This window comes from Phyllostomus hastatus, unplaced genomic scaffold (genome assembly GCF_019186645.2).
Source record: "Phyllostomus hastatus isolate PE091 unplaced genomic scaffold, TTU_PhHast_1.1 phas_scaffold_39, whole genome shotgun sequence".
Lineage (NCBI taxonomy): Eukaryota > Metazoa > Chordata > Mammalia > Chiroptera > Phyllostomidae > Phyllostomus > Phyllostomus hastatus.
In genome coordinates this window covers 31,761,865-31,777,689 of record NW_025334028.1, presented here as the reverse complement: position 1 = coordinate 31,777,689, position 15,825 = coordinate 31,761,865, and positions in this window count along the sequence as shown.

Sequence of the window (15,825 nt, the reverse complement as noted above, 5' to 3'; positions counted from 1 at the left end):
GGTCTCTGATAGGTGCCAACCAGTCATCCTGATAAGATTGATAAGCTTTATATACATTTAAAAATACATGTATTTATAGTCATCCAATCCTTTCACTAATACAATCTTTCCCATTTTGTAATTAAGAAAGTTAAAATTTAAGTGGTTAAATAATGTATGCAATATTATATGGCTAATAAATGATGAGGCTAGAATTTTAGCCCAAGCCCTTCTAAATCCACACACCATGCACTTGACCACCAATATATATCTTGCCACCAAGTGCATCTAAATTCTTCCTGAACCTATTGATAATTCTTCTTCTTAGAATATCCTTACCATAATTTTTGTAACCATTGTATAACTAGTATTCCTGTTGATTTATCTTGAAATTTCCTTCTTCAGAAACATTCCTCATTTTTTTAAAGATGTAGCATATTCCTTTTTTTTAAGATTTTATTTATTTATTGTTTTTAGAGAGGGAAGGGAGGGAGAAAGAGAGAGAGAAACATCAATGTGCGGTTGCTGGGGGCCATGGCCTGCAACCCAGGCCAGGCCTGGGTTGCAGGCCATGGTTCGATTCCCTGACTGGGAATCGAACCTGCGATGCTTTTGTTCACAGCCCATGCTCAATCCACTGAGCTACGCCAGCCAGGACATTCCTCATTTTTAATGCTTTGTAAATATTAACTGTATCTATCTGCACATGAGAATAATATTTACTTTTATCCCCTTTTTTTAGACTGAAAACTTTACCCATTTAACTCTGCTATAGGCAGCCTCCTTTGAACCATTCTTGGGTCTTTGTTAGCTTTGCACATTCAGACAAATCTGATTTTTGAACAATATATTTTTTAATATAGAAAATGTGAGAATAAGAAACTTGCAGTTGTGTGGACACTTTCTTTAAGCATTTATAAGGTCATCAATGAAGAAGAGGGATTAGGCTTGTTTTGTAGATCACCACAGAATAGAACAATCACTGTTAGCTAGAAAAGGAGAAATTTCTACTCAGAATCAGGAAATTTTTTTGTAATAAAATGTTCTGAGAGTCCAATATATTTGGCACCAAGAAACTGAATGCTGAAGACTTCCAAGCAGAGTTGGAAGACCTCTTTATAGAAATATTAAAATCATTAATATACAGTATCTTCAAGGCTTGTTCAACTCCAGTCTTCCACAATTCTTTTTGATGACACTCAGCTTTTTTTAAGTTTAAAAACCCAATGGTTGGTGCCCTCAAATATTTTTATAATAAATGCTACACCTTATTGAATAAATTTGGTCTGAAAACACAAGATTGTTCTTGAACTCTCAACTGACCACAACTAAGTAATAGAGGTAACTTCAATAATGCAGAATAATTATTCTTCTGATGGGGTCTGTATTGAGTAGCCCTTTGGATAAGAAGCATGCTTTCCTTCACCCAATTTCCTTAATCCAATGGATTTCCATGCTATTGCTTTATAGTACCTAATGTTAGTATCTGGGGATAAACGGATCTAAAAAAACATGGTTCTTTTCTTAAGGATCTCAAGAAATTTGATAAGGAAGATATGAGGTCTGTGAGGAAAAAGTCCAACCATTGTTATATAACTGAAACAGTTAATGTGACATCAATGTAATCTGGTAGCTGAGGAGGGTGGACTGGAATGTGCATGCATGAACAATGACAACTTCCCTGTACTAGTCAGTGGGGGCAGTAGATGCCATTGAGTGAGGATGTGTACTGTGTGGCCATGACATTCAAAATGACTGAGAGAGTAGAGCAACAGATCTGTATGAGATTTTGCATTAAGCTTGAACATTCCTCCATGGAAACTATTTGGATGATTCAGAAGGCTGAAGCTATGGGCAACTGGTGCCTGGCAACTTCATCACAACAATGTGCCCATTCATGCTGAGTTTTTTGGCAAAATATCAAATCACCCAGGTGACTCAACTCCCCTGCAATCCAGATTTGGTGCCTTGTGACTTCTGGCTTTTCCTAAAACTAAAATCACCTTTGAAAAGGAAAAGATTTCAGAACATCTATGAGACTCAGGAAAATAAAACAGGGCAGCTGATGGAGATTGGGAGAACTGTATAAGTTCCCAAGGTGCTTACTTTGAAGGGGACTGAGGTTTCATCATCCTATGTACAATGTGTCTTGTATCTTGTATCATTGTCAATAAATGTCTCTATTTTTCATATTGTGTGGCTGGATACTTTCTGGACAGACCTGGTCATATATAAAAATATTAACAAGAAAATTAAGCCAATTAAATTTTTTGACATCTTGCTTCCACTTCCTCCTTCCCAACATCTGTTTCTTTTATTACAGGTCTTGACTTTATTATATAATCTTATGTTGTCCCATATAACAATCACATTATGACTTTTACATATTTTTAAATTCGTTCCTTTAAGCAATTAATTCTTGGACTTATTTTTTATTTTTAATTTAGAAATATTGCTAATTTTATTTTATAGCATAAATATATAAGCTCTCTACTCCTGAGTATTAAAGTTCTGTTCTTAAATCTACTGTTGTCATGAATGACACTCTGATATGATGGCACAAGCTATTAGTTAAAATTATTTTTAGTTTCCACACTTTAGTGAAGTTTCCCCCTACATTTGTATTGATTAGGTCTTTCATTTCCTCCTTATTTTTTTCCACATGAGTGGAACATGACAAATCAGGGTCAGGGGTAAAATCCATAACCTGGGGCAGGAACTAACTGGCTCGTGACCATATAACCAACATGCTTTAACTAACATAGCTGACCAAATTCAAGAGTAGCTGAGAACAGATTTTATCATAGTGAACATTTCTAGTTTCAAAACAAAGAAAAAAACAACAAAAGTTGTCTGAGAAACTTTGGTTAATGCCATGTTTATCAGACATGCTTGATCAGAAGAATCACACGATGGCATCTGATTGCTAGACTTCTCCCCTAAATAGTCAGATTAAATGGGATTGGAGAATTTTTTTAAACAAAAATCTAAAATGATTCTAACAACCAGGCAAATTTAAGACAGCTTTAACATATCACTATAAGTCATTGTCCTCTACTACATACTTAATTAACTTGCAGACTTTATGATATAATTCACTAATGATTTAATCCAATCCATGCCTCTTCCTGACAACAAATACTCAGTGTAAAGACATTCCGAAATAAATGATGTGTATCTTTCTATATGTGCTCTTTTAAGAAAAAAAATCATTATTGGATAACATAAACAAGGAAGAGTTATTTACATCAGCATATACAAATCTGGAGAAGGAATGGAAACATTATACAAAAAAATAAAAAGAAATAACAAATATGCATTAACCACAACTTTAAACCCAACACTAATTAAATATACTCAAAAAGTTATATTCGCCTTCCCTGACCACATTCACAGTTTGTTGTTTGTACCTACAGCAATTCAGACCCTTGTAGTTCCTGAGCACAAAAACGTTCAAGCAAACTTTTGCAATACATGTCCATATATCTAAGAGTGCCTCATTCTCAAATCAGGATTCCTCTATTTGTTTCTAAATGAAAATTTCTATGCTTTTAGTTCTCTTATTTTCAGAGACCTCACCCCAAATTACATCAAGTATATTAAGACAAATCACATTAAATATCATTTTTCTATAAGTATTTATAAGATTGTTATAGTGTGCCTTTAAATATTGTTTAGCCACTCCCAAACATACTAATTTAAGTCACAGCTGGCTATAATTTATCTTCTCAGCATCTTTATCATGCATATTTTAGTATTGCTCCAAAGATGGGGAAAATGTCAGCTTCAAATTGTTTTAAATATAAGAACCTTTGTGAACAATAAAATTAAAAATTAATGAGATACAAATTTTATTATATTAATCTCAGTTTTATAATTTCTTTTATAATATTTAGGTTGAAATAAAGCCCCCTTTTTAAAGATATCAAACAATTAATAGACATCTAAAAAGACTGGAGGTCCTCTATGTCCCAATTGGGTTTCATGGTCTTGATTTATTCATAGTCCAAAATTAATCAAACCCTCTTAATGCTCCACCTTTCGTTGTCCCAGGCCAATTCCAGAGATTCTTCTCCTTTGAAATAAACAAAAAAAAATGTTCCTGGGGTGATCAGATTTGATCATCTAAGAACAATTTTGAGAGATAATTTTGAAAGCACCATTTATGTTCAGAAATGGTTAGAAAAGTTTTCATAGTTTAATTTAGGGGTGTGTTGCTTTTTTCTGAACCTTACAGAATCATTCTAGATAGTTAGACCTTCCTGCTGTAGCCATCAGTCATGATGTGTCAGCTTCATTGCAAAGGTACAACACTTGGAAGGTGACAAGGGCAAGGCAGTGTGAATACAATCAGTCATCTAAATTAACTTGCTAACTTATCTTCTCAAATGGTAGGTACAATACTTGGGAACCCATTAGGACTCTGCTCCTTTGTGCTTACATGCACAATTAACTTCTTTAAACACGGGTTATTTCACAGGCACAAATTTAAGAGCAACAATTCATTGTCAATGTGAACTAAGTCATGTCATTCTAGGGGACTAGGAATGAATTGACCCTCACATCTGAAATTAGGTAAGGACTTTCACTTTCTCATTTTAAGGTTGACAGTAGCAAATCTAGAAATAACAGCATGCCAGCAAAAGTTGCATTCCTCACTGTTCGAGTCTGAGTTGCAGCATAAATGCTGACACTCTCACATGCAAATACTGCTCTGCTAAGGCCTGGAGACTTAACTGTGTTTAGGTAGTTCAGATAAGCTTTAAATAAGCATCTGACTTTCTGAGTGCTTATGGAAAATGGACCAAATTCCTCTCCTTTTGAGATTTGTTAATGCATTCATTTAGGAATAATAGAAGGTCTTGCTTTGCATACCTAAGCTTACCATTAATATTAAACAATGAATTTAATGTTGTCCGCAACATGGTATTTCATTCATTCTAGTGAGCAGGAATCTTTTATTTTTTCCAGCCTGTAAAATGTAATGCTGTTTGTTTCTTCTTAAAACAACTGCTGTCATTCTCTGGGAAACTGAGGCATTTCATGGAAAAGTATAATCACAATCCCAAAAGACTACGATACTAAAAAAAAAAAAAAACCCATAAAATTGTCCATAGTGCCTGTATGCAGTAATGTAACAGCAAAAGGAGGCTGCTGGTAACAGGCTTTGTTTTCCTGGTCTTGTTAAAATCCAATACTGCTTCCATTTGTTTATATATTGGACTCATGTTAACATTGATTATATGCTGCCCTGGTGGGTGTGGCTCAGTGGATTAAGCCCCACCCTGCAAACCAAACTGTCGTAAATTCGATTCCCAGTCAGGCCACATGCCTGGGTTGCAGGCCAAGTCTCCGGTAGGGGACGTGCAAGATGCTTCTCTCCCTCTGTTTCTCCCTCCCTTCCCCTCTGTCTAAAAAGAAACAAAATCTTTTTTAAAAAAAACATTGATTATATGCTGTTACTATCCTTTACCAAATGAAATTTGGAAGTTTGGAAATCTTTACCAAATGAAATTTGGAAATTTGGAAATCTATAACCATAAATATGTTTAGCACTAAAACAAATTAACAAACAAACAAAATCAAAATGGAACATTGAATGATATTTTTTAACTTTAATTATCTCCTAGGCACTGCAGCACATGCTTCTACCCACACTGCTTCATTCTGCTCGCATGACAGCTCTCTGAAGGTGCTAGCATGTCCCCTCCCTTTGATATAGGTAAGAAAATCAGGTACAGAGTGGTTAGGTAACCTACCCAAGCCCACACAAGTATTAAACAACTGAGCGAGATTTGAACCTGCTATTATTGAACAGACACTGCTCATTTGCTAGTTGCAATCTCAATGTAAGGTAGTACAGAAACTTGTTCATCAGGAACTCACTTCTCAGCTTCTGCAGCTCCACCTGGTGTCAAAGTTCACAAAGTTTTTTCTCCCAACAATCAGTGAAGTTAATTCTCTTAACTTCTTTACTTCTCAACATCCTCATCTATAAAATGGGGACATACATGCACACTTTAGTGGGCTATTGCAAGGATTCCTTAAGATGGCATTTGTGGAGTGCCTGGGAACTATTTGACACTTACCCAGAACTCAGTCTTCCCATTGTTCTCTTGTAACTCCACTCACCATCCATCAAACAAGAAAAGGCTCTAATTGGCTTTTCTGATTTTTTTAGTGCCTGCTTTCTCAACATCCTCTTTAAGAAAAATGAAGAAAGATGAGTTTCTTTCTTCTGTAATGTAATATCACAGAAATATACAAAACTTAATTTCCTTTCACCAAATTGAAAACTTTCAGATACTTTATTAATTTACTAATTACCACTCTTCTACTAATTTAATTCCATTAGAGAACAATACCTAGCACATAGTCTGTTTATAATACTACATTTTAAAATGTCTGTTTGTTTCTAAAAATATGTGTTTTCAAAAATAACCATCTTTAAACTATTTCAATTATCAACTTCATAAAAAATTTTAACCAGAGATATGAAGTATTTTCATCACAGAATCTTAAAGCCACAGATTTATATGTTTACATAGACACTAAATTAATAGTTCACTAAAATTTTTTAAAGGACTTTGCTTAATATATGATTTGATTTACTGCTCCATAAACAAGCCAAGCACGTGCTACCAGGAATGCTGAACTCCAGTTTAGAGAAAATATCAGCGCTCTGCTATTTTTAACATCCTCCAGAAGTAATGAAACAACTATATCAATTAAGCCTTGCCTAGCATTTGGTGATTTACAAAGAAAAAAAATAGAGCATTTATGTATGCACTTGCTTACCACTAACCACCATTAGGATAGGTATTGTCCCCTTTTATGGCTTGGACAACTAACGCTCACAGAGCATGGGTGGCTGGCTCAATATTACACTGCTGGCAGGTAATAAAACTGGGAATTAATTCAGATCTTCTGATTTTAAATCCTTTCCTATTCTAGCACATGTACTAAAAGTAAGACAAGCCTTAAGACACTGTAAGTGGCACATTATTATTATTATTGATATATAATAGTAATAAATTAATGATAATCTTACTACATTGATTTTAACAAATATTGTTATCAAATTAATAATTTTAATTGAATTATTATAATACATTATTAAATAGATTAACAATAAAAAACTTAGTAACATGAAATATAAAGAAAATTAATGAGATCTCTGTCTTTTTAATTCTTTCTCAAAATTTTATCTTAGGAAGCCCAAAAGTTTTTATTCCCTATTTGATGTTCCTAGAGGTTTTTTAATTAAGTAATTTTTATTTCCCACCAACTTTAGCCATATACTTTGAAAATGCTCCCTAGATTCTCAGTCCTTTATTACCCCACCCCATTATGCCTGTGCAACCAAATTAATAACTCCAACCATGATATTTCGGCTCCCAGCGCCTTCCTACCCTTTCTTTAGTCACACTTCTCTGGTAACTGCATCAAAGCCCTGCTCCCTCCATGCTCCCCCGAGACTGTCTACTTTCTCCTGGTTTCTTTGTCCCTCCTGCCCAGCCTCAGTCCCCACTGTTGCTGGTCAATTATCTATCTTACTACAACCAAAGCACTCCATTGCTTGCATCCATAAACTTCTGTCAAATCAATGATACCGTCTGTGCAGAGAAATGAGTGGCCCTGAGGAAATCACCCCAGAGTGATTTGTTGCCACCCACTACATTCATGATCCCACCTTAGCAAAGACTCAGCCACCACTACCAACAATTTTACTTGACTGTGATCACCCATCTTTGTCTCATTTCCTTTAGTTATAGCAGATAAGGAGTCCCACTGAGACTTAAATCATTCTTATGCCCCAGTTTCCTGGGATCTCACTTAATGAATCATCATGAGCATGTGCAAACCTTCCTTAGACTGAAAATAGATTGAATAGATGGTAGGTAGGTAGATGGATAGAAAGATGATAGATACATACATATATAGATAGATACATAGATACATAGATATATAAATAGATATAGATAGATGATAGATAGATAGATAGATAGATAGATAGATAGATGACATATAAAACTCACATTATTCTCAGTGCCCTTCTGAGTACAGCATGATACTTTTCTTCATCTTCGTAACTTAACTTTTAAGATTAACTGTACTCTTAAAGGTGCAGTCTCCATTACCCATTTCCAATTTACTTTTCAACTCACCTAAAGCTGCTCTCTGTCCCCACTTAAACCTTACTCCAGAAAATCCTCCAATAATTTCCATAGTTGCCATTGCAGTGGATACTTTTAGTATCATTACTTAATTAACAGTTGATTATTCTCTACTTGGAAAAACTGCCCTCCTGTGATTTCTAAAATTTTGAGTAATCTCTTGTGTTTCTCTCTTTTTTGCCTTCCTTTCCTCTGTTGATTACTAACACATTCATTTCACTCAGGGTTGTGTCATCAGCTCATTAATTTACTCATTTTAAATGCTTTCTCTTCCTCCTTAATTCTGGTTCTTTCAACTATTGCGGATGACTCTCAAATATATATTTATGCTCATAAAGATACATATGTGTGCATAATTGTGCATACCAGTGTACATAGCTATATGTATTTGTGTGAATGTGTATGTCAGTACATACAAACCACGGCACACACACACAAAAATATTTATAGATAATCCCAGCCAGCCCAGCTGTCTCTCCAAGCTTCAGAATCACACATTTAACTGGCTGCTGGAGATCTATCTATGTAGCCTATGCATGTAAAAACTAAATATCTTTAAAACTGGATGTATTTTTCTCCTCAAAGCAGTGCTACATCCATTATGACCCCTAAAGAAACCTCAAACAATAACCAAAGGGGAGAGGGAGGGGATAAATGGGCAAAGAAGGGGAAGGGTCATCAAGGAATGTGTAAAAAGACCCCATGGAAAAAGCCAAAGGGGGTAGGATTGAGGGTGGGAGGTGGGGCTGGGTGGACAGGGGGAGTGGTGGAGGGAAATGGAGACAACTGTACGTGAACAATAAAAATTAAAAAAAAACCTCAAACACATCTTTGACTCTTTCCACTATACACTATCAACCAATCATGAAGTCTTACTATTTTGCTTCAAAAAGTACTTTTTCCTCCATTTCCCTTATCTAGGCACACTCTGGCTCAATGAGATTGGGAAGAGTCGCCAAGCCAACCATTGTCTCTAGACAGCCCATCATTTGGAAAATAGCCAGGTCACTTCCCTGCCTACAATCTGTATGGCTCCCATGACCTTCAAAGAATCAAGGATGGTCCCCTGCAACTTCTCTCACCTCACCTCTCCAAGTATATTTAACTCAGGAGCAGACCTAGTTTCAGTGGGAGCTTAGGCACCAACAATTTGGGGAGAGAACTCTATCTAAGAAAAAAGATACAAGAGCAGGTATAAAAAAGTAAATATTTATTTCAAATGATAAAAGAAGTCACAACAAATGTTGAAACCTTGAAATATAGGTTCTTTTCTTTGAAATATCCTTAGGCAATTAAGCAGAGGTTTCTTATTTTGTTTGGTTTGGTTTTGTTTGGTTTTGTTTGTAACACAGAAATGATTCCAGATTGCAACCTAGCCTCTCTTTTCCATCAAAGCTTCCACCATCCCAGCAACCCCAGAACCCATCAGAGACTGACTTGCTCAAGGGAGCAGACCCAAGGGCTGAAGCTCACTAGCTTTCCAGCAAACGCTGCTCTAATAGCACTTGAAGACCCAGCAAGCCAAATCATACTCCAAACAAGCTCCATGCAGCTTTTGCCTTTGCTCAGCCATTAAATGCACTTGTCCATCACGTTGCCTGCTCTGTATTGTTCTGCCTTCCCCTCTCAGCTTCCACCACCCATCTTGCTCAAATAATTTCTAGTTATTGTTCCACATCCAACTCAAGTGTTGCCTGATTCACCCATGCTGCATGACTCCTTTTTTCTTAATTATTCCAAGTGCAGCTCTCTCATAACATTTGTGAGGCCAAGGGCAAGTATAAGCGGAAACCCACTTATTATATACCCAAAGATTTAAAAGTTATAAGTCAAACTGACAAACTGTGAAATAAAATATATTCTCTTCTCCTGCCTGAAAAAATATCTTTTAGATGTTGGGTTCATGGTTAGAATTCTTGAACACCTTATAATTTAAAGCCAGAACTGGCTGCACTGGAAGAGCTGGCCCCAGCCCCCGGGCCAAAGAACTTCTATTCTCAATCAACTCCCTCCCCAGACTTTCTTCCACACTGCAATAGCTTCACATGAGCACATGTGGACAGCCAGGCTGTCCAAGCTCCACCAATCATCCCTGCAAACAGCTTCCCCAGGACCATCCTCAGGCTGCAGTGTGTGTACACCAGTGGTACGGATCAGGGGGATGGACTCAGGAAAGAGGATCTTGCAGAGAACTCCAGGTTATTTCATGGTCTGGAAGTGGGGGCAAACTCCGTATGATCCCCTTTGCCCTCCATAGTCCCCACCCCATGGGAAGAAGCAAACCAAAGGAGAGACTAGAGTGAGGATTTCCAGTGCACACACACAGACCAGGGCAGAAACCCCTCTTGCCTAGTTCTAAGAGTGGTGCTGTTTACATGAATGATAGGTATGTCACCCTATTAGAGTGTGAGGTCTTGATGAACACAGACTGTTTCTTAACCTATTGTTGCCAGCAAACCATAAATGCCTGAAAATAAATGAACGAATAATAAGAAGAGCATAAATTGGGGCCTGGAAAGCCTACAAAATCATGATTCTCAAGAAGCTTCTATTTCACATAACTAGCACACCAGGCTCTCTATTGCTCTCTATATTCTGTCCACCGGGAAGAAGTCTTTGCCATTAAGACTAAGTCTTCTTTATATGCAGGTGACTGTGATGCTAATTTAAAATGCAGTGATTTAAATTATCTAGGTGGTGGCCAGGAATATGCTTTTTATAGGTTCACCAATGACTCTGATGTACACTGACCAGGGATTTAAAAATACAGGTACTGGTTGAGGTAACACTAAGAACCATCTTCAAAATGAAGTAGTTGTGTCTTTAAAAAAAATGCAATTAATTGCATGGTAGCAGATTCTTCTTCCCTGACTTGGTGATGGAGAACAAGTTGGCCTGATGTAGAGTTGGATGGGACAGAGGGAGGGGAGGATAAACAAGTAAAAACAGAGGAGACAAAACACACCACTTTTTAAAAATGAATGCAGAGCACCTACCACATGAACTGGCACAATGTAACTGCTCAATGTGTGGTTTATTGAAATAGGAAAATCACTTTCAGAAGACTCTCAGCTCTAGTCCCAGTTGGCCATGTTTCTCTTCAGCTGGGCAAAAACAAATAGAAACCATGCAGCAAGGTATTTCTGTCACACACAGCTGCAATTTCTGCTAGCACACTTCCAAAAAGCCAAGGAGGGTTTTTTTAAAAAAAATGCTATTGTTATGAAGGAATTTTGTTCCCAGAGAATTCATTAATCAAAGTGCCACTGAAGGACCTTACTACCAGACTATGTGTAGATGGAATGAGTTGTGCACAAAGTCTGTGGTGTATCCTTCGTTAAGTTACAGAAAAGAGAGTTGCTACAACTGTGCGAGACAGAAAGGAAAGGGATGTGGAATCGAAATCCTTCTTTTAAATACAATCTTAGCACCTTGGAAAACTCGTTTAACTAATCTTTGCCTTAACTTCCTCTACTCTAAATGTAGTTAATAATAAAAGTTTCTGTTTTACAGGATTGTTTACTGAAGTTTAAATGTAGTGGTTTATGCAAGACACCATCACCCTGCCTTATAGTGTGGATGTTTGGTAAATGTAAGCTCCTTCACTTTGTTTATCTAAAATACCATAGTCATGTGTGCAGCACATCACACAAGATAAATAAATGTACAGTAAAGTCAACCATTGTCAACTTGACTTTCTAGTCAACTATCAACTAGGTTTTCATGTACCAGTGTAAATGATCCTCACACAACCTGTACTTATTTAATCATAGTGTATTTCTTATGAAGTCTTGATTTGATAGTCTTTAAAACCCTAAATGTCTCACATAAATTTGAATATATTTACCAGTGGTTCATATGTCAGACATCTTCATTTAATTGACATAAATTACTATACTTACTGTATTTACAGAAAGTAGTAAATAAATGCTTGTTTAAATTGAATTTAATTTGGCCCTAGCTGGTGTAGTTCAGTGGATTGAGTGCCGGCCTGAGAACCAAAGGGTCACCAGTTTGATTCCTAGTTAGGGCACTTGCCTGGGTTGCCAGCCAGGTCCCCAGTGAGGGGTGTACCAGAGGCAACCACACATTGATCTTTCTCTCCCTTTCTTTCTCCTTCCTTTCCCCTCTCTCAAAATATAAATAAATAAAATCTTTTAAAAATATATATAAATTGGACTTAATTTGGGTTCTAACTTTTATTTGCTTTTGATTTGTTCAAAATTTTAGCACTGTTTACTAGGTTTCTATTAAATCTAGAATGAATCTATTCTTTTGAATATAGATTTTGTATGAAGAATATTAAGTCCATTAGTTTGAATAAAAATGCAGTCATTGAATTATCCTGTTCTTTTAAAATAATTCTCATACCAAAAACCAATGTGTCACACATAGAAAACTTCATAAATTAGTACTTTCAAAAATTGCCTGAAAATTTCTGACAGTTGTCCTCACACATAAAACAATTTTTAGAATGCCAATGTCACCACTAAGGACAATGGGTATTATTAGTGGCCTCAATGAATTTAGCATCAGAACTCTTGATTTTTTTAAGTTCTTATTCATATCTTTATTAACATTCCATATAATGTCTCTTCATTTTCTTCAGACTCTGTACCTGGAAATGCCTTCTCTTGTATACCCGTGTCATAAAATGCACTAAACCTGGAACTTAGTGCAGAGGATATAATAAGCTAGAAATCTAGAGGCACAGGCTGGCTCTTAGATTTACCACTAACCCCAAGTGAATAACTGAACCCCATCTGAGAATAATGATTAATATTACATTAAAATTATAATTATTTATATAACATTTTGCATGTTGTAGTATTTTAATAATTAACACTTCAGCAAATAAAAAATGAGTAAAACAATGAGAATTTCTGTCCATGTTTCAAGAAAGACAACAGGTCTTTCCTAAGTGGGTACACACACTTTGATTTATGCCTCAAACAACAGGCCTTTCTGCCCCATTTCTTAGATTCCTGGATGCCTAAATTTTCATTTCATGAGAATAGTCTATTTTGTAGGCTTTTCAGAGTGGTCAGGCTGCTGATGTTATTTCTCAGAAAAGTTGTGTCAAATTGTTGGAAACCATTAAATTAAACAATGCTTAATTACCTTCAAATTATTTAGACAATTAGTACAAATATGAGATACTGTCAATTTTTATTTTCTTAAGGCATCTCCTGTGGGGAAAAATAAAAGGAGAAGCTTTTTGTACCACAATCTCCTGAAAGATTAAAGAGTCTACGCCCTTAGAAGCATCCCTTAACTCCCTCTCCTTTTAATAACATAAATGTGTCAAGAGTGAAGACTGAGGCTGCTCCTTCAGAGAGCACAACTGTGTCTGTTAAAGAGCTACAATTTGTGCTCTTTCTATTAAAAGTTTATTTTTTCCTCTTTCTTGTTGTTAAAGATATCTAAATATATATATACATACACTATATATGTTCTGTAAGCAACATAGAGGGCAGTATTTCTGAGAAACGAATCAAGAAATCTTGACAACAGAATTCCAGGAAACTGGGTTAAAGTAAAGTATCTTGGTCCATTAGCAACAGTGCCATGCAGTAAAAGCAGCATTGCTCTCGCACCCCACTGTCCCACGTGCTATTATGTGACCTTTACTGCAGTACTTCCTCAGCTCATACTTCCATTTCTTCATCCATAAAATGAGAAGACTGGACTGCAGTATATTTAAAACTCTAACATCCAATGATTGATTCTTCCTGGAAAACAAAATAATAAACTGATATCTGGGTTTTATTAGCTATACTGGTTAGCCCTCATTTGCTTGAAATTTCAGCTTACAACACAAAGCCTTTGGTTTCAAATTTTCACAAGATGTGTGGTATACTTAGTGTCAGTCATCCAACTTAAACTTGTAAACTAATATAGCATTTCTCTGAACAGGTGAAAAACCAAATTGATATTCAAGTAATACAGAAGTTAAATATTTTTGTCCAGATTATGGTGCTATACTGGTGACACAAGAATATGAAAGAATTTTTTTGTAGCACATAAAAATAATTTATAAAGAAAAGATAAAATTACACTTAAATAGTCCTTAACTTCTATTTTACCAAGTGTATGTTATTGACATAGTACTGATTTTAAAATACTGCATGTTTCAAAGTATTGAATTATAATCTACTTATAAATTCTAAAGCCAATTCTCTCATTATTCTGTGAGAAAATATAGGCAGATGCATATAGTTTTGAGTAGCAAGTGTGTCATAATGGAGATTCAAGAAAAATAGTATCTTTGCCTCTACACAGTTTCTTAAACAAAACCACAAGTTGCAAGCTGAGTTGAGTAATAATTGTATCCCTTCCCATTTAATATAAATGATCTTTAAATATACACATCAAAAGAAAATCCGACTCTAAAAGAAGTGGACAATCCATGATGAAATGATAGCATTGTGACTTGAAGCCATACTTATGGAACTTCAACTTTTATACTTTCATCTACTTCAATATAATATTGTATTAATTTCATAGATGAAAACAAATAGACTTCATATGTTTGTTTTCTTTAGAATAGTAGTGTTTTAAGTTCTCAAATAAAATGTTAAGGCTGTTGTTTCCATTTTATTCCCATCATTTATGTGGGCTTTTTTTTTTTTTTAAGATTGGGTAATGTGAACCTCACCACAGCCTTTCATTTAAAGTTTTGAAAAACTCTGGATTCTTTCTTTATCAGCAAATAAAGATAAGAACAGCATGCTAAAAATGCCAATTTTGCTTCTTGTCTTGAAAGGTGATAATGTGCTTTCCAAAGCAAATTTTCTTTTCTCAATCCAAAGACTCTGCAATATCACCTTAATAATCTTTTCATCTTGAACAGCCTGATTCTTTGAAAATATTAATTACTGAACCATTCATGATATCATTTTTCAAATTATGTTATGCCACTTGTAATACTTTAGCAAATTCAAAATGTTGTACAAAGAGAAATCAATATTATTAGAGGGCTATTGACCAAGAAAGATTTCTCAGAAACACCGCTATTCTAGGCATAAGTGCATATAACAAGCTTGAATAGTAATTAGGTACTGAAAACAACAAGGTTTATTTGAGTAGAGAAACATGGTATTAGTCATAGGTCCTATGAGTGGAACAATTTTAAGAGACTTGAATCATGATATTTAAAAATAAATGCAGCTATCTATAAAAAGTTCTTCATTCTAATAAGTTTTTGGTACACTTAATTGATACATTCTTGTAGCAAATAACTATGTAATGGAAAGAGATTAAAAATGAATAACATTCTTATTTTAAAACCAAACCATTTCTATTGATGTAATAGGAATAACAAATATCAAATCATAAAAGCACTGTATTGTAAATAAAATAAAGTGGGTTTTTTTGCTTTTCATTTATGCTTTAGAAGCTTAACCGCATTGTCTCACTTATTTGTAATCCATCAACCCAGGTGACAAATAGTCTTCTATATTTACCCCCTCAGAGTATACAAGAAGCATACTGTATTAGCAGCTGAAACTACAAACGCTACTGTCAATCAAACAATCTGGCAGAGTACCATATTTCTTGTCACCAAGAGGCTTAAAGCAAAGAATCTGTGCCTAATTCTTTTAAACCTTAAAGGTCAAAAGGTTTTAAAATTATTTTTGACACCATTTCTTTGCTTTGTCAACAGGCT